Genomic DNA, 18,219 nt, shown 5'->3' on the forward strand with positions numbered 1-18,219 from the left:
CATTTGGTCGGAAATGCTATAAGAATTGTTTATGAAACAATTCACGGTAGGGAACTGAGGGCTCCCAGGCCCAGCTGGCTTGCCTGGAGGGAAGGGATCATCAGGTATCACTGTAACTGCTGGCTACCCCTCTGGAACCTGGTGATGATAGAGATGACGTTGAAGATGGAGACCAAGGAGAACTTTTGAGTGTCCGGTTATTTATTGGTGTATGTTACATTGTGGAGACTTAGCTTATATACATTGCTTTATTATTGTGCGTGTGTTGTGTGTGTATGTGTGTGTGTTTGTGTGTGTGTGTTTGTATGTTTGTGTGTGTGTGTGTTTTGAAGTGTTCACTCAGTCATTTGTGTATACCATTCGTACCTGTGTATATGCACACCTATATATGTAAATACACACTTAATAATAAATAAATAAACCCTACTCTTAATAAACCCCTCTGTGGTGGTTAACACGCCAGTTACAGTTGTGAATGTTGAATGTGCTGTACATGTATATAGTGGTTTTACAAAATTTAGTTATTTCTGTGTAACCAGACCCTAGTCTGGGTTTTGGTAGCATACAATAGAATTAAATCTGCACCCTTTTCCCCGTGCTGCAAGAAGTATGATACAGTTCCAATAGACAAGTTTTGATATCACCCTGTAGGAATGTGAATTTTGATCAGTTTTCATTCTTCTGCACTTTTCCAGTCAATACCTCAGTCCCATTGTGTTATACGTCCCACCATGCTTGCTTCACACACAATAACGGTACATCTCTATGTCTAATGGCCATGTAATTTTACAAGCAATTAGTATTCATAGGCTGTGATCTACATGTCAATTGAAAAAGTGCCCCAACGTCTTTTAAGTTCTGCCCCTCCTCCTGCCTTGAAAGACCTGTTTTTCCTCATGAAATTATTTTCTAGAAACATTCTTGATAATTGATTGAAAATTGAACAATCATTCAATCAATCATGTTTTGACAAGATTTTAAAAATTCTGGCACAAAAAGGCAGATTGGTCCAAACCGTAAGAATCCCCCCTGGTTATGCATTGAACATTTTTAAAGCAGGTCTTATTTATATTTGTAGTTGTTACTTGATGCCATGCCCTTGATCATGCGATCATTTTTAAAGCAGGTCTTATTTATATTTGTAGTGGCTACTTGATGCTTTATACACAAGGTAGATGATCAACTATCACGCGCCATTGTAGGTTGAGGGCAAACAAGATCTTTGGCATAATCTGGACAAATTTTGCGGATCTTCTGAAATAGGTAGTATTGACAATCTGTACTTAATCCATCTGGTACAACCGGAGATGGCAGACAATTGAGTGAGGGATGCCACAACGAATCCTTCACCAACACAATTTGGCACTCATTGCCAGAGTTGGAGCTCTTCACAACTACTGTGCCAGGTGAGGTATCTTTGAAAATGCTGCATTTGGGTAATCCATTTTAAAGCAGTTTTCTTTTTGTGCTCCTCAAAGAACGCACTCCATTTGTAGGTTTGAACAAAGTAATCCCCTTCAAGAGTGCCTACTAGTTGTGGAACATTGACAAATGAAGAGGTGCTGATCACATTGGCAATGTCATCCGGACTGCAAACGTTTGTGCGGCGAAAGGTCTGCTTTGCAAGTCAAGTCCAAAGCACCAATCAGATGCGAACTTTGTATGACCCACTGGTAGGAATGATATTTTTATCTCCCAATGTAAGCCAGTGAGTACACGCCACATTAGGTATCCCATCATGTATCTGTTTTTATTTTGTCCACAGCAATTATCTGCGTGCAAGTGGACCGATGTCTCCCCTAATCCATGTTTGGCAAAAAAGTGATGATTGAATTAGCACCTTTTCCAATGTTGAATGATTCATCTATCAAATATGTCACCAGCACAGTATTGGATTTATTGGTTTGCTTTTGAAAACAGCTACAGTGCTTACTTGCCGTGGTTTAACCTCGCAGCATACACCGAAGATGGCACATTTGCGTGGCGTAAGGAAGTACACAGGTCCTGGCTGGAAAGTGTCGCTTGGATAATGCACCTATTGGAAACGAACATGTGTATGTAAGTTACAGTGAACATTTTTACATGCTGCGCCATGTCAAAGATGTAGTACCTTTTCACTTCTGTACTCAGTTGGAGGGTTCCGTCTACTTCAAACTAGTCTTTCAAGTTTTGTCTAGTTGTCTTGCATATGGTCCGATATGCAATCCTCTCCACACTGATGATTTTAAGATGGTCCCTAGCCAAGCTTATCACCTGAAGAAGGTACAAAAATACCGTGATGTCTAAATCCAGTGTATAACATACTATACGATGGATGTGGTTCAATGTCATCTCTTGTTTTTTTTTTTTGTTTTTTTAATTCTGGTCTTCAGAATGAACAAAATGTTATTTTCATTGTCTATAGACTTTGTACCATACACACAATCCATTGTATATTGTGTTATATAACCAGTAAATTTATGCAGGGTAAATCTCTCTAATCTGACACTTCTAACCTAAGATATTTCTGATAGCTAGCTAGACCTGGAGCATTTTACATCCTTTATAGTTAAGTGTCAGATTGTAGATTACCAGAATATGAAAATACCCTCTATTTTTCATGGTCTGATCGGTTGGTGACCTTCATAATAGCAGTACTATTTTGCTGGCATGTCCAGCATAAGTCACTGCATGGCTTGCTGATGATAACGTGTGGGAGCAAGTCCTGCCAATATTTGCAAAATGTCCTGTAGGCCACAGGACCTAAACCCAAGGCAGCAGCACTTTCAGTTAAACAGCATTCCTTGTATCGCCGCCATTTTTTCTATACAATAATACAAAGAATGTTTTAACTTCTGCATACTTAATTTCATAATACTTATAATGAATTCTTGATAAAAGGCTTTTCATACATAGTCCATTGGCTTTAGAGAAGTTGCTGAGAAATAAGCTAAGTTGTATATAAGTACATAAGAAGCTACATTATTGCATTTTTTTTCGGGAGAACAAAAGCACTACCACATACTGTCTTTTACTTGCAGTACAAAGTAGCTATATACTGTAAACTTTGGCAAATGTTGTCAATGAAATGACAGTGGTCGCCTCCCATGTGATAAATAATTAAGTATAAAATAGGGATTGACAATAGTGACGTCACTACGGACAATCCTTGTCACGGGTTAGACTTGTTGTTAAGGGTTGACCAGTTTACAAAATATGACCTTCATGCAAATCTTCAACCATTGTGGAGTTAGTTAATACAAAAAAACAAATTGTACCTTGTCTTTGTCCTGAGTAATAGCACCACAAAATTATTGGTGCCATGCTTGGGAAACCAAGGCGATGAAGTTCAGTGACAAACTGGTAGTGCACTACTGTGATTTGATTGCACTCTCCCAATGAAACATTGAAAAAAAGTAAATTCAAAGAGAAACCAAGTCAAGATAGTAAGATATGACCACTCAAAGTCTGAACCTGTAACAAGTATTGTTGGTACATAAAACTATTAGTTCCTATGGAATGACATTACTGTTGTGAATCCTGCCCATACTATGTCTGTGTTAGAATGCTGTTGCTAACATTTTGTATTAACAGCTGCTTGGTGTGGGTTAATTAGGTTCATGAGGAAGGAGACAAACTTAACTTAGGCTAGCATCACTAGTAGCATTCTATGACGCACTATACAGTGAAATTTGTCATAGCGGCTACCTGTTTATAAAGGCCATTACTGCTAAATAAAATTCTCTAATGGATAATTTGTACATAAACTGCCTGTTTAAATAAAATATTGGTCTGAAGGTCACCACTTATATGAGTATATTTTGCTTACTTTATTGCTTTTAGATGATGGTAGCAGCTTTATGTCATCACTCTTGTACCCGGGAATTCGGCATGAAACAGAATGGCATTCTGTTCTGAATAGTTCTGTATGAACTTTACCAGGTTGGCGATGTGCTTAAAAGAAAGTGCATTGTGTGGGGTAACTTACTGTTTCCATGAGTCCGGGGACATAGACCATTATTGGTAACTCTTCTTAATGGCTGGAACCCTGTGTTTCAACACACTATGCAGAAAGTTGTATGTTTTCTGCACAACTGTTGTCCACTGTGCATGTAGGCAATACATGTTTTCTGTCTTTTTGCAGGTTTGTGGCGGCCTTCTACCACTGGTGGTATTGGCTTAAAGTCCTCAGAATCTATGATGGTGGATGTGCAGCTTAGTGGAAGGCTTTATCATGGATTGAACAAGCGCCTATTTTTAAGTGTACAGAATAAATTTTACTGTAAATTATTGTAAAAATAGTTTGATTGTGCCTATGATCAATATTATGTACTAGAAAAAATAGATAAGATTATGTTAAGGCAACATTGTTGGTAGCTCGGATGGGAGCCAGTGAAATTTAGTAAGCTTAAAGGTATATGAAACTTTAGCATCTTTCAAGATCATCTAATATCTTTTCAGATCGTAGGGCAACCCCTTCCCACATGCATGGCACTTGCTCTGCCAAGTCATGATCAGTGAGATCAAGGGCTTTGCCAGTATTTTTTAATACGCTGACTGCTCTATTAAGGTATATCGGTCTTGCATGTCAAATTTCTGAAATCTACCTAGAATTACCACTGAAGTCTTCTCTCAGCATTGTATAAAGTAAACTAGATAACATACAGTTCATTAAAATTTATTGCAAGCTTTGAATGTCTTATCAGTTTACTAAAATTTTATGAGGCAGCTGCCTCACAAGCCGTCCTGGAGATATGCATGGCTACAAGGGAAGCCTCGTGCACTGACATAACATAGACCTAGTCAAAGGCTGTCCAGCCCCATGTATGAAAGTGAATTGAGGGGGAGAGGTATTCACGATGTGTTCCTTGGGATTAGCTAAAGCCGGGTAGTATCGCAATGCTGTATAGAAACCTTATAGCTAGCCACTCAGAATATTGTAATGGTGTATGCGTATAATGGCTTCAATTAATGGAGCAATTAACGCTGGGTGGCCACAAAAGCAAAGCAAACCAGACATGGTTAAGTTTAAAAGCTCAAATTTGGAAATTTGATTTCGCGAAATCCAATTTTCAAAACTTCAAAAGAATAAGACTTTAGCTCGTTGCGCGCTGTGTGAGCAAAGCACTAAAGTTTAATGCTTTATGTAGTTATAATTGGATGATGGAAAGATCCCCTTATCATGTAGTATGACAGTTTTTTTTTTTAATATTTCCAGATGGTGAACAACTTAGATTGTTGATGTATAGGATTAAATGTTAAGAACAAAGTAATCTAGAAATGATTACAGAATTGTTCACGATAAGGGGATCTTTCCATCATCTAATTATTACTACATAAAAGCATTAAACTTTAGTGCTTTGCTCACACAGCGCGCAACGAGCTAAAGTCTTATTCTTTTCAAGTTTTGAAAATTGGATTTCGCCAAATCCAATTTCCAAATTTGAGCTTTTAAGCTTAACCATGTCTGGTTTGCTTGGCTTTTGTGGCCACCCAGCGTTAATTGCTCCATTAATTGAAGCCATTATACGCATACACCATTACACTACTCTGAGTGGCTATAAGGTTTCTGTACAGCATTGCGATACTACCTTTAGCTAATCCCAAGGAACACATCATGAATGCCTCTCCCCCTCTACCTTACCCTCTACTCACTTTCATACATGGGGCTGGACAGCCTTTGACTAGGTCTAGGTTATGTCAGTGCACGAGGCTTCCCTTCTAGCCATGCATGTCTCCGGGACGGCTTGTGAGGCAGCTGCCGCGGCCTCATAAAATTTTAGTGAACTGATAAGGCATTCAAAGCTTGCAATAAATTTTAATGTACTGTATGTTATCTAGTTTACTTGATACAATGCTAAGTGAAGACTTCAGTGGTAATTCTAGGTAGGGCCACTCCAAGTCATACCTTAGTTTCTGGTCACTCCCAAGCCTACAAATGGATGCGGGCGGGCGGATGATCAGGACTTCAGGACTATAGACTCTACTGTGACAATATACTGTATGGTGTTATTATTTGCTCAATTTAGCAAATTCATGTTGATTTTGTTTTTAGTCAAACTTAACCAACAACATAAGTAGTTGTGCTTCGGCAAAAAATGCACTAGGAAAGTTTTTGATGGATCATGGCTAGCTATACACTGATGTATAGCATTTAAGTATTTTTATTTATTTATTTATTTAGAATATACTATAGGAAATGTTTTGCTCATGTAGCTACTTATGCTTTCCAAGTGAAATAAATGTCTATTAGCTATGTCAGGAAAATATTACTATGACTTATATAGCTAAGTTGTTCAAATGATCATGATCCAAAATGAAATTTAACTTCTATTTTCACATCAGAAATTCTTCATTCAGATGTGAAGTCGTAGCCCACTAGCTATGTGTTTCCAGCCTTCTATTCAGTAACCTTGAGAAAAGTAACTGTCAAAGTTTTGAGTCATTGAGTGCTCCAGACTAGTGTTTTTTAGTGATCATCTGGGAATGTTTAAACTATAAGGGTTTCTACTTGCCAATCTAATTTTAGTTATGGAAAAGTTTAAGTTTAAGCTCACCGAATGTTGCCGGCTTTCCATACCCCTGCAGTGTTCAGTGATTAGGAATTTGAAGTTACTAGACTAATCATTAGAGGACTACATTTGAATTATAAAGTTAAAGCTATGGCCCATCTGCATGGGCTAGTAGTTAATGCTACTGAAATTACTTTGGTTACAGAAGCATTAGTAACAGTTATAATCTGAACAGCTATATAATCAAGGACAAAACTAGCTATAGTTAGAAACATTTTATTAGTGTGGCATATATACCTAATATTAGAGTTAAGAGTAGTGTGACTGCTCTGTTGGAATCCCTGACTGCTCTATTAGAGTATCTCGATCTTTTACAGTAAAAAATAAGTGTCTTGCTGGGTTTTAAGCACCTGTAATATTAATAATAGTCCTCATAAACTAGGGTTCCAGGTTTACCATGCGGGCGGGTGACCAGAAACTAAGGTTTGACTTGGTGTGGCCTAGGTTTCAGAATTTGACATGCAAGATCGATATACCCTAATAGAGCAGTCAGCGTATTAAAAAATCCTGGCAAAGCCCTTGATATCACTGACTTGGCAGAGCAAGTGCCATGCATGTGGGAAGGGGTAGCCCCACGATCTGAAAAGATGGAAGATGATCTTGAAAGATGTTAAAGTTTCATATACCCTTAAGCTTACTAAATTTCACTGGCTCCCATCCGAGCTACCAACAATGTTAAATCTTTGCTATTTTTTCTAGTACATAATATTTATTGATCATAGGCACAATCAAAGTATTTGTATAATAATTTACAGCAAAATTTATTCTGTACACTTAAAAATAGGCGCTTGTCAAATTCCGTCCAATCCATGATGAAACCTTCAACTAAGCTGTCACACTTTGAGCAGATTCACCACCATAGGGTTCTGAGGACGTTGAGCCAATACCACCAGTGGTAGAAGCTTCAGCTGTACAGTAGCTTCCACTTCAAGGCAATGATGTAGCTCCAAGTACCCCAAGTGTTAGACACATCAATATGGAAAAGAAATTTGCAATAGCTAGCACTTTGTATAAAACTTCATACACTTACTGAAGCTGCTTCTCCACTCTGGGAAATTGGCGTAAATTATCACACACGTATTGCTGCACAACTACAGTTATCCTTTGCTTCACTAGCTTCAGCAGAACTGATTCCACTGTAACCGCTCTGTACCATCTGATCTGAAGGCATCAGGCAGACAAGTAGGCAGGTTTCTAAAATGTGTGGGGTACTTGCAATAATAACAAGGATTATCAAATAATATTCATCAAAAAAGTTTCCACCAACAGGTTGCAACCACAACTATTTCACAGGGTACACACTTCATGGAGTTATTCTATGCACAGCTCATACGAAACACAATCAGTGTACATCATAGCAATAAGTGGACAGTGCAATCTGATAGTCAAGTCTTTAGTAGAGTGAATCCATAACTACCGTATTTTACTGGTCGAAACCTGCCCCTCCTACTGCATAACCTTGAAGTATTGTCACAAGTACTGCCTAGCAATGTGTTGCATCTGAATATGCTGATGCAATATGTTTGAGAAGAAAAAGCTGTTAAAAGCCAGGATATAGTATTTTTGAGATGAGCTGAGTAGATAGGATGGTTAAACAAGGTCAGTCGTTTGAAAATCTCATGAGCTGCTGCCATAAAAGCTCATATTGTAGCCACTTTTGCATAGTAACCACGTGATATAATAATGGCTGTTGTTAACCAGTAAAATGCAGCACTCCAAAATTATGTGAAAAACAGTGATTGTTCAATTAGAATGTTTTGATTACTTTAGGGAAGTGTATCTACTATTAGAGCAAGTTAACAGATTCCCAAAGAGCAAGGTGTAGTAATCTATCAAGGGAGAAATGACATCGTCTGCAATACACAGAAGGAGTTTTGCATGCCAGTATACTAAAAACAATGACACAAATTGCAGTATGTCACATTGTTGCCATGCTGTATACCAGAACTTTTGATCAGGTTATAATTGAAGAAGAATTATTTCACCAACGCCTTGGAGAAATGGGATTTTTGCTAGATTGTAGTACATTACTAAAGTAATTGAGAATAGTATCGCCACAGTAACTGCTGTGATGAACTTTTGCAAGCAGAAACTTAGCTTGCTCTCTAACAGAGGTTAGTAAAATATCATCATATTTATAAAGAGGCTCTGTGTACTGTGTACAGACAACTGAACAACATTTGTACCTGTAATGTTTTTTTTTATCCTGGATCAGTTGATCCTTCTTTTCAAATTTATTCTTTAAAGATTCTCTTTGGGTTTGATACAGTAGTATATACTCTCCTAAAACATGCACACCATTAAAACATGACTGCTACAAATTACTTACCTATTGTCTCTGTCTCATTGGCCAGTTGGACATTAACATGTTCGTACTGTTGTAACTGATGTAACAGATCAGCTTTCTCTGTCATGAGCTGACTGAAACGTTTCTGTGTGAATTATAGTACATATAATTCAAATTTACATATGTAACACTGTACTAGGGATTCCAAATCAATAGTACCAGAAATGGCTGAAAGAGAAACAACCTTTATAAAGGTAGCTATGGTTATTTTTCAAGGGGAGAGAGTTACAATTTTAACAAATGTGTGTTTGTGTTCAAGAATTTCCTAGTAGATTTTTAGGTCCCATTATTTAGTTAAGAGCTACTACTACCCTTGAGTGTCATCATGCTCAACAAGTTCAGTTCTATCATCTTGTTGAGATATTACCTACTGTGTCCTACTGATAGCCTGGCTGCTAACTCATCTCTCTCTGTTTGTACCTGCCTCAGTAGATCCTCCTGAGAAAAAGCAAATGTGATTACATATAAAATGGAATCTTCCACAAAGACTAAATACAGTAGAACCTGTCTAAGCTGGTCAGCCTCGGGCTAACATTTCTATGTTTTAGATGGGTGAATTAGTTTATACCTTCTTCAGTAGATAAATCTAAAGTTGACCTTTTTAGAGAGGTGGTCTTACCATAGAGGTGGTTGTTAAGACAGGTTCCACTGTAGTCCAAAACACTCCAACATAAAGTTAAGTATCTCAGCATCTAAGTATCTTTATAAGTATATGTGACCAGATTTTACAAAAACCTCGATCTACGCACACAACCTTGCAGTTGACTTTTCACCATAAATGGATAGCCACATCAATACACTACACTTTTGCACCAAATTTTTAAAATTGCACAACACTATTATTCACAGTTCTAGAGTTTTCCAGGGCTATACATACTGGCTTGGCCTTACACTATTGAGAGTTCCACTTCTAGCAACTTCTTTTCTCTGCACTATTATATATCACATCGTGCCCAAGCTGATCTTTTGAATCACAAGGACCTTGACATGGCACTTACTGGAGCTATGATGGCATTGACCGACAACGGAGAGCACATCACAGATGGTGGACACACAATTGAAGAAAGACAAAGGGCACACACAACATACATGCATAATGACCGTAAAGTGTGCCAGCAAACCTTTAGATTTCTTCACGGGATCAGCAAGGAGAGACTGCTGGCATTAAAAATCACTGCATCACCGATATTCGATGGCTTGAGCATTCATGTACTGGGAAGTTTCCAACCAATGTCACTCCATATGAGGTCTTCCAGCATATAGTCTGTTTTATCAGCAATTACCCTGAAGAAAATGGCATCCTTCTTCCTGCACGGATTCCTGGATACAAGCGGAACGATGTTAAGATATTGCCATCAAGCATAAGCAAAAAGGTAACACTGTAGAGTTGATGACTTACTTTATTTTAAATTTTCTAATGCCAGAACACCCTTTATGATGAATCATGTATAGTCAGTGGCATGTTATCAGTCGGTCTATCAACATTTTGCAGATACTGGAAGACACTTCTGCCTCATATCATAGGGAAGCCAATGTCTGACCTGTGCTGGACCTGTCACCAAAATAGTGCAATGATTACAAGATCAATGAATCGATGTGAAGGTGAAAAATCACAGGTAGTCTGTTAGTATACACCTGCTATGGGGGCAGAAAGTGACATCGATCTGAGGACTGCAATGCATGCTGGCTTTCATGTAACTCAATTCCAAAGATTAATGTACCTAGTTTGTTCATCACTGTAGATTAGCATGAGTATGACATGCCTTCTTAAATGGCAACAAAAAAAAACATGTATAGGTCAGTCCCTTACACATGATTGAAGGATATTGTTTGCATTCCTAATATGGTTTGTGGCAGTCCTAGTTTGAGAACAAAATTGTTTGTTCAGTTTAAGAAGCCATACGACACTTTTACTAACTTTATTGTTTACTAAAATTGGAGATGTACCAATACCACCTTTACCGATACTTCCGATATCAATATTTTTAGCAAATAATTTGCCAACACCGATACTAATTTTAAGCACTGAAGCCTAGACAGCGTTTAATCAAGAGTTGTTAGGCAGGATAACCCCCTAACAGTTTCAGAAGCAATCAATACTTAATTGGAAGATACAATGACATGATTGCCAACAAGTTGCTCAACTTGATCTCAAAAAATTATACTGGCTGTGAACTTAACTTTGTGATCACTTGAATTAAGATCTCACCTTTACACAGAAAGGGGGGATAACTCCAGATTGAGTCAACCCCAAAAAAATAATCCTCGAATAAACACTGAGCCTAGACAAGTATTATCACCATTTAAAAGTCAGACTCCTACAAATTAACATCTGTGCTTTGCTTTTACACATTGTATATTACTGCAAACTCCATAAAACTTGCTTCTTTCTGAGGAATAACTGCACTGGCAATTTTTACTAAGAATTCATGAGTTCTAATTATTAGAATACACACGAAGCCAATGTAGCAGGTTAAACACATAATTATTTGCTACTTTGTTAGCCCAGCCAACTCATTCCCTACTGGAAACGTAGTCAGGGATGGTTGAAGATACAGTACATGAGATGAGTGTCCTCTGGTGGTATCGACAGCTTAGTATTGCCGATACCAATCTGTTCCAATACATTGGTATTGACTAGGGCTCTTAGTTTCAATTAATTTATAAATCAATTAGCCATCAATTATCAAAACAACTATTAGCAGGAATTTTTCTAGAAATAATTTCAGGGGAGGCAAAACAGGTCTTTCAAACTTATGGGCAGGAGGAAGGGGGATTTAAATGATGTTTGGGCACTTTTTCAACTGACATGTAGATCATAGCTTACGAGTACAATACAAGTATAAATACACTCTAATTGCTTGTAAAATTGCATGGCCATTAGACATAGAGATGTACTATCATAGTGTGTGAAGCAAACATGTATGGGGAGACGTATAACACAATGGGACTGAGGTATTGACTGGAAAAGTGCAGAAGAATGGAAACTGATCAAAATTTTTACCACCTTATCAACACCTCACATTCCTACAGGGTGATATCACAACTTGTCTATTGGAAGTGTATCATACCTCTTGCAACACGGGAAAAGAGTGGGTGTGCTAGAATATTATGTGTAGCTATTGTGTATATCAGCAGAAAATTTGGTAGTGCTTATGCCTAGAGTTTCTCTACAATTTTAATGTAGTAGGTACTGTACAATGGCTACTCTTTTACTATTGGTTTCTAAAGGTAGGTCCCCATGCTCCACATAATGTACTATTATGTTTCATAATACATGACCTAAGCATGGAAGTGCAATATTTTTATTTGAGAATGATAACTACTGTACTTATAACAGGTCAAGTTAAATTTTTATGTGTAGGCCATCAAAACTGCTGAAAGACATCTCAAGATAGTTAAGGAGGAGTGTGACTATTACAAGAAACAATTCAAGGACAGCAGAACCAAAATAAAGGCATTATTCATGGATGGAGAAGAATACAGACCAACACCTGTCATCATGCAATCTCTTCCTATGTCAAGAAGCCTAACAGCTCACTACAACTTTGACATAGCCCAGCAAGTAAGGAAAACTTAATGCCGTCATATCTATGCTGAATTTGGAAGACAAATTTGGACAGGCATGTTTCATTACAATGTTTTTCATTTTTAAGGTTTGTCTTATGCATGTAAATGGTGACATCACTTAGTCTCACATGGCCAGACCACCTTTCACCTTCACAGTGCATATCGATTGAGTTCCTACTCTGAAAAAAAGGTCTGGGGAAACTCAATGTAAAAAAAAAAAAAACATCACTCGAATTTGAGTGCCACCAATCAAATTGCTTCATGCCAAATAGATGATAATATTGATGCCAACCAATATGAATAATTCTATGTGTTTGTCACTTGTTTACAATGAAATACATTGTTCCAGAGTTCGTAAATTGATTGTCCGAGAACTAGAATATAGCCAGTGACTTCCATATGCCAACAAACCGCCGTGGTCCAGCGGCTGTACCAGAGTAGAATTTGCTTTCTGGCACAAGAGAAGTGTTAAGTTGAAGAACAAGATGTTGAAGAACAAGATGATAATAGGCATATTTGAGGTCAGTCAGATTCTGCGGTGGCTAACTGAAAGTCAGATGAAAGTTTTATGTGCTTGTCTATCTTTCGCTGTAGATATACAACCATTTCATAATGATGTTAACATAGATCATCACTGATGGACAATGTGTTAAAAAAATTTACACAAAGAGAAAAAGAGAATGTGAATGATGATGACTAATTAAGAAAAATAATGTTTAATTTATTTTCTTTTTTTGTTTGCAATCTGTAGACCCATGTTGGATTAGAGGTTTATCACCAATAATGAGAGTATATCATCACTTGATGAGTCTAATAGTATGGGTGGAGTTATGGCTTTGAATTTATACGTAATGCAGGGCAAACTTGTTTAATTGTTTTCTCACCCTGACCCATGCACATCACTTTTACCTGGCCTCCTCAAATGCTGATATTAGTCTTGTTTCCATGTATCGTGCTCAGATGGGCTTTCACTTTACAGCACAAGAAATGTACTTAGCAGCTCAGTAAGAGTATAGTGTGAATATCACTTTTAAGAAGGCATTAGTTAACCTTTAATTTACAGTTTGGAGCATTTTCTTTCAAAATGAATAACAAAAATTGACCTCCCGCCAGCATCCAAATTCCATATTTTGTGGATGAAAAAAGTGATCAAGTTTGCATGCCTAGCTTAAGTACTAAGCAGATTCAGGGACAACCCCAGACAAACCCCAACCCCTAATAACTCTAAATTTTTATGTTCAGTAATTCTTATGCATAACTATAGCATCTTATTGCATTTGGTTGGTGATGTATTCTGAACAGTTTTGACATAATATTATGCTTATGCTTATATATCTTTTGGATAAGAAATACTCACAACTTTGTTTACCATGCATGTAATGGGAACATTTAGGGTGATAAAGGGGATATAAGCTAATTGCATGATGGTAAGAGATGACTGTTTTATGACAGTTTAGATTGTTCTAATACAGTATCTTGATATTGTTAATATAACTTTAAGGACATGGCTGAAGAAGTGGGCACTCCTTGTACCCTCTTCGATTTTTAAGCCCACTACCAAGTTGCTTTTGTTAGCTAGCTAGCTAATGTTTTTAACATTAAATGTGACTGGGCCTGCGATAATAGGGCAAGTGGGCACAAACTACACCACACCACATAACTTCCCATATCTCAGTAGTGGGATAAAATAGTTTCACTCTGTAACTTATATTGTAAAGCCAACTAAATGCTTAATAAGTGCTGAACATTTCATGGCCAAACAATAATAGAATACGAAGTTATCAAACATCAAAGTTTGAAAAAGTAGGTAATTTTAATGTGCCCACATGCCCTATTTTTGCAGGCCCAGTCACATTTATGAATAGCACTGAAGGGAAGGTTGCATTTATTTATATTTCATTTATTTCAGGATTAAGGCTGTACAGCACTTTGTGCTATCTTATATTGCTACCAATAACTTTTAGCTAGCCCATATAAAGGTAGGCAAGAAATTGACACATTAGTTACTTGTATGAATTCAGTTGTTACCACAATTAAAACCCTTAAACCCGCAGAACACTTTTCGTGTTTACACAATAATTATGGGCATACATGGCGACACTAGGTGGGGTAACTTAATTCTTACAGCCTACAAATACACATAGATTAAAAGTGTGTTTACTGGGCTACTTGGAGAAGGTTAAAACACTGTAACTACAGTGGCTTACTTGATATGAAGCGGTGAACGACGAGTCACATCTCCGTGTTCCAAAATTTTTGCCACGTGTTTAATTTCGATTGTGGGTTTACTCACGTGAGTCATATATGGCCTGATGCAGAATTTCACGAAGAGTTGCTGTTGCAAAGCGATAGGATCAGCTACCATCGAGTTATCGACCATTTTATAAAGGTATGTAAAGGTTTTGCGTGTTTTCTTACAGAAAAGTTTTCACGGCTGGTTTTGACATCACTATTTAGCGTTAGCGGGTAAATCTCTAGGTATTATTTTGACCCTTGCTACATCACGAGTAGAATGACATAAATTGCATAACCATAGAATGGACGCTCCGAAAGTTACAGTGCTTTGTGCAAAGCATGCGTATTTATTAAGTGTAAATCCAGTTTTCTGGATTATGAGGGTTTAAGGGTTAAGTAGGTATCTAACCACTTATCAAGTATATATAAGTTATCTAAACCATGCAAGATCTACAGTTCATAATAGTAATAAGCTTGCAATAATGTCTGGGAAATGCTAGACGAAATGGAAGCATTTATAAGGGAGAAAATAAAAAATGAGAGATGGACCCACAAAAGACTTAGTCTTCACTTAGGACTTAGTCTTCACTTACAGCACATGTTTCCTGGCAAGAGAGGACTGAGCGTTTCCTCTTTGGATCGGTTTGCAGCAGTGTTCTTTTTCATTTATTACTGCATTAGCTAGTCAATATACGGTATGGCATAACTAAATCAGTAGCTAGCTAAGCATGCTAGCTATATGGCTCCACTGCCCGCTATATGGCATGCCAGCAACTAGTGCTGGTGTTCTGATCGGCTAATAAAGCTTATAATTACAATCACAGTCGATTTGAGAGAAAACCATCATTAAATGAGAAAAATAAAACTGCATGCGACCACAAAGTAGGCTGCTTTAGCTAAAATCATTATTTGAGTCGGGAAGCTTGCACCAGCTTACAGCAGTGCAAAGTGATATTGTAACACCATAAAACCATTGTTTATCTCTAAGAGAGGGATCTAAAGAGTGAAAACGAGCCCCCTTCACTCCATTTTCTTTGAAGATCGAGATACTCTAATTGAACAGTCAGTTATACTCTATTCAGGGGCGGCGGATCCAAGGGGAGGGGGAGGCTAAGGGGTTATGCCCCACCTTTGCTTTATCAACTTATAGTTGCTCCTTATAGCCCTAGATTTTGTATATACATGGTTTTTGACACAAAGCATGTGATGCTTTTAATATTAGAGGTCATAAGTTATAGCACATATAGTTATGATATTGCTCTATTTAAAAAAAATATCATGGTGAAACCACTCTCAAATTCACTTTAGAGAGCCTAATTTTCAAAATTGTCATGACCATATGACTATGCATTGATGAACTTGATCTCTTAATATCTGCATAATAACCATTCAGCATCACAAAAATTATTTCTCAGTCACCTGTGCATGTGTTGTTATGTCTGTAACCAGTTCCGCGCCCCCCCCTCATTTGGAAAAATCCTATATCCACCCCTGATATTTATTTATTATTAATGTACATGGAAGCACCCAGTGCTGGTTAGCTACAAACATTTACATAGTTACAAAGATTATACATGTAACAAAACAGTCATGCACATCACATTATCATTATCAACACATATGAAATGGATATTAGCTATTGAAATAATTAATACAGAATATGTAACTCAGGATGAATTTCTAGACCAGATATTGTAGGTGGTACAAAACTAGCTAAGTGTGAACTTATGCATACTAGTCTGCAGTGCATTGAGCATGGAATATAAATAAACTTATAGCTACCATGATCATGCAAATACTTGGGTGCATACATCTGGCACATACTTGATCAATTGAAGTAAGAACTCAAACTAAGTTGAGTTTTGTACAACAAGGTTTATCAGCAGCCAGCTTTTTTTTTGTTGCAGACCCTTCCTTCCCATGTGACAAAAACCCTGTAGTTACAAAGCCTTCAGATGAAATAATATATTATTAACAATAAGTCAGGCATTATTTTTACATAGTTTGAATTAAATCAAGTCGTCAAAGTGAAATTACACACTCAAACTTGTTGATCCTGGTGGCGAGTGCTGTTCAATAGTGACTAGACAGGTATGATTTTTGCTGGTCACATGGAATGATCACATTTCTATCTCTGTTAGCTAAGGCTCACCGGACATTATGACCATGAAGAACATCTAGCTATGTATACGAATATAGTTGTTAAATGTGGTTGCATGTATAGCTATCATTGATGTGCGCCACATGCCTTTTAAACCAAAGTAGGATGCATATGGCAAGGTTTGCAAGTGAGTACATGATGGAGAGAGTAATGTAGATTCTATAAAGACAATCTATTAAAAGACTAAAAAAGAGTCAGATTGAAAAATTTAGGTAGCCATAATGGGACCGACAACAGCTTTAAATTCTTCCTACCATGAATCTCATTGTCACTTCACTTAATGATTGGATTAATGTATAGATCATAAGATGACATAATGCATTAGTTTATATATACGTATACAGTCAGCTAGTTATTTCATTCTGTAGATTTTGTCGTGAAAGAGACATACACAATACAAGCAGGCTCACAAAAGCTGAATTAGATAGGATTGTAACCGCTGCTGTCAGTGAGGTGAGTTAGCTCTTTCCATTGTGTCAATTTATCTTTTGACATTCATTGACATTAATACAGTATATAAATGTATTATACATTTAAATATATCATAGTGTGCAAACCCAGCAATATGTAGTACTGGAATTAGTTAAATTTAATTTTTAAAATATCATGAGCCTTTACACATGGCAAGGTTGCTCAACAGGTAGTTAGCTAGTATATAGAGTAATATGCAATTGGATTGGATAAGTGATAAAGTGATATTATATCTATCTTAACATGAAAAAATACAACAAATAATATTACATTGTTTAGTTTATTTCATTGTTAGTATTATCAGATTTGTCTAACATTTGAAAACCAGGTGGGTCCAGTGTATGGACGTCGAACATTGACTAGGGTATTGGCATCCGAAGGACTCAAAGCTGGAGAGAAGAGAGTAGGGGAGTCTCTGAAGCTTGTTTCGCCTCTGTACTCTCAAGCCTGCCGACACTCTGTTGCTCGGATGACAAACCCTGGAACCTACCAGGCAGATTATTTTGGTCAGAAACTGCACATCGACCAAAACGAGAGGAACGTGATGTTCAGAGCAATGCACATATGTGCAGTTGAAGGATTTAGCTGTAAAATTGTGGAATTTACTACTATGCCAATCAAAACAACTACACTGTTTACGAGACAGTGTATATACAGGTATTATGTTACGCACTACAAGTATAATACGTGCTATATGTACTGTACATACTACCATCTCATATATATGTACAAGTGTCTGTTTATTATTGTTAAGACAGATCATCTGCCACTATGGAATGTGGGATCAACTCAGGATTGATCAGGGGAAGTAGTGGTATCTAATGCTGTACATGCTGGAACAGCTGGCAGAATATTGAAGAAACCCTTCTGCACCACCTCATTTG

At 37.3% G+C, this 18,219-nt stretch overlaps 4 long non-coding RNA genes across 7 annotated transcripts; 3 read left to right on the plus strand and 1 right to left on the minus strand.

Annotated features, from left to right (window-relative positions):
* The first annotated feature begins 1,962 nt into the window (after window positions 1-1,962).
* On the plus strand, window positions 1,963-4,282 carry LOC136256802 (uncharacterized). 2 transcript variants are annotated; one of them, XR_010701665.1, is made up of 4 exons: window positions 1,963-2,058; window positions 2,131-2,262; window positions 3,823-3,921; window positions 4,124-4,282. It is a non-coding gene; the product is annotated as an uncharacterized lncRNA (long non-coding RNA). The 2 variants fall into 2 exon arrangements; XR_010701664.1 differs by having other exon boundaries at window positions 1,998-2,262; window positions 4,124-4,277.
* A 3,309-nt stretch (window positions 4,283-7,591) lies between these two features.
* On the minus strand, window positions 7,592-14,788 carry LOC136256208 (uncharacterized). 2 transcript variants are annotated; one of them, XR_010701372.1, is made up of 7 exons: window positions 14,676-14,788; window positions 10,298-10,450; window positions 10,000-10,218; window positions 9,210-9,336; window positions 8,881-8,983; window positions 8,738-8,834; window positions 7,592-7,745 (listed from the first exon to the last, which is right to left on the minus strand). It is a non-coding gene; the product is annotated as an uncharacterized lncRNA (long non-coding RNA). The 2 variants fall into 2 exon arrangements; XR_010701373.1 differs by lacking the exon at window positions 14,676-14,788 and having other exon boundaries at window positions 9,210-10,218; window positions 10,440-10,539.
* Window positions 10,316-13,160, plus strand: LOC136256209 (uncharacterized). Of its 2 annotated transcripts, none has more exons than XR_010701374.1 (3): window positions 10,316-10,514; window positions 12,263-12,463; window positions 13,063-13,160. It is a non-coding gene; the product is annotated as an uncharacterized lncRNA (long non-coding RNA). The 2 variants fall into 2 exon arrangements; XR_010701375.1 differs by having other exon boundaries at window positions 10,316-10,500.
* Window positions 14,705-18,210, plus strand: LOC136256210 (uncharacterized). Its single transcript, XR_010701376.1, has 4 exons — window positions 14,705-14,857; window positions 17,233-17,317; window positions 17,664-17,992; window positions 18,090-18,210. It is a non-coding gene; the product is annotated as an uncharacterized lncRNA (long non-coding RNA).
* Window positions 18,211-18,219: the final 9 nt, after the last annotated feature.

This window comes from Dysidea avara, chromosome 5, assembly GCF_963678975.1.
Source record: "Dysidea avara chromosome 5, odDysAvar1.4, whole genome shotgun sequence".
Taxonomy (NCBI): domain Eukaryota; kingdom Metazoa; phylum Porifera; class Demospongiae; order Dictyoceratida; family Dysideidae; genus Dysidea; species Dysidea avara.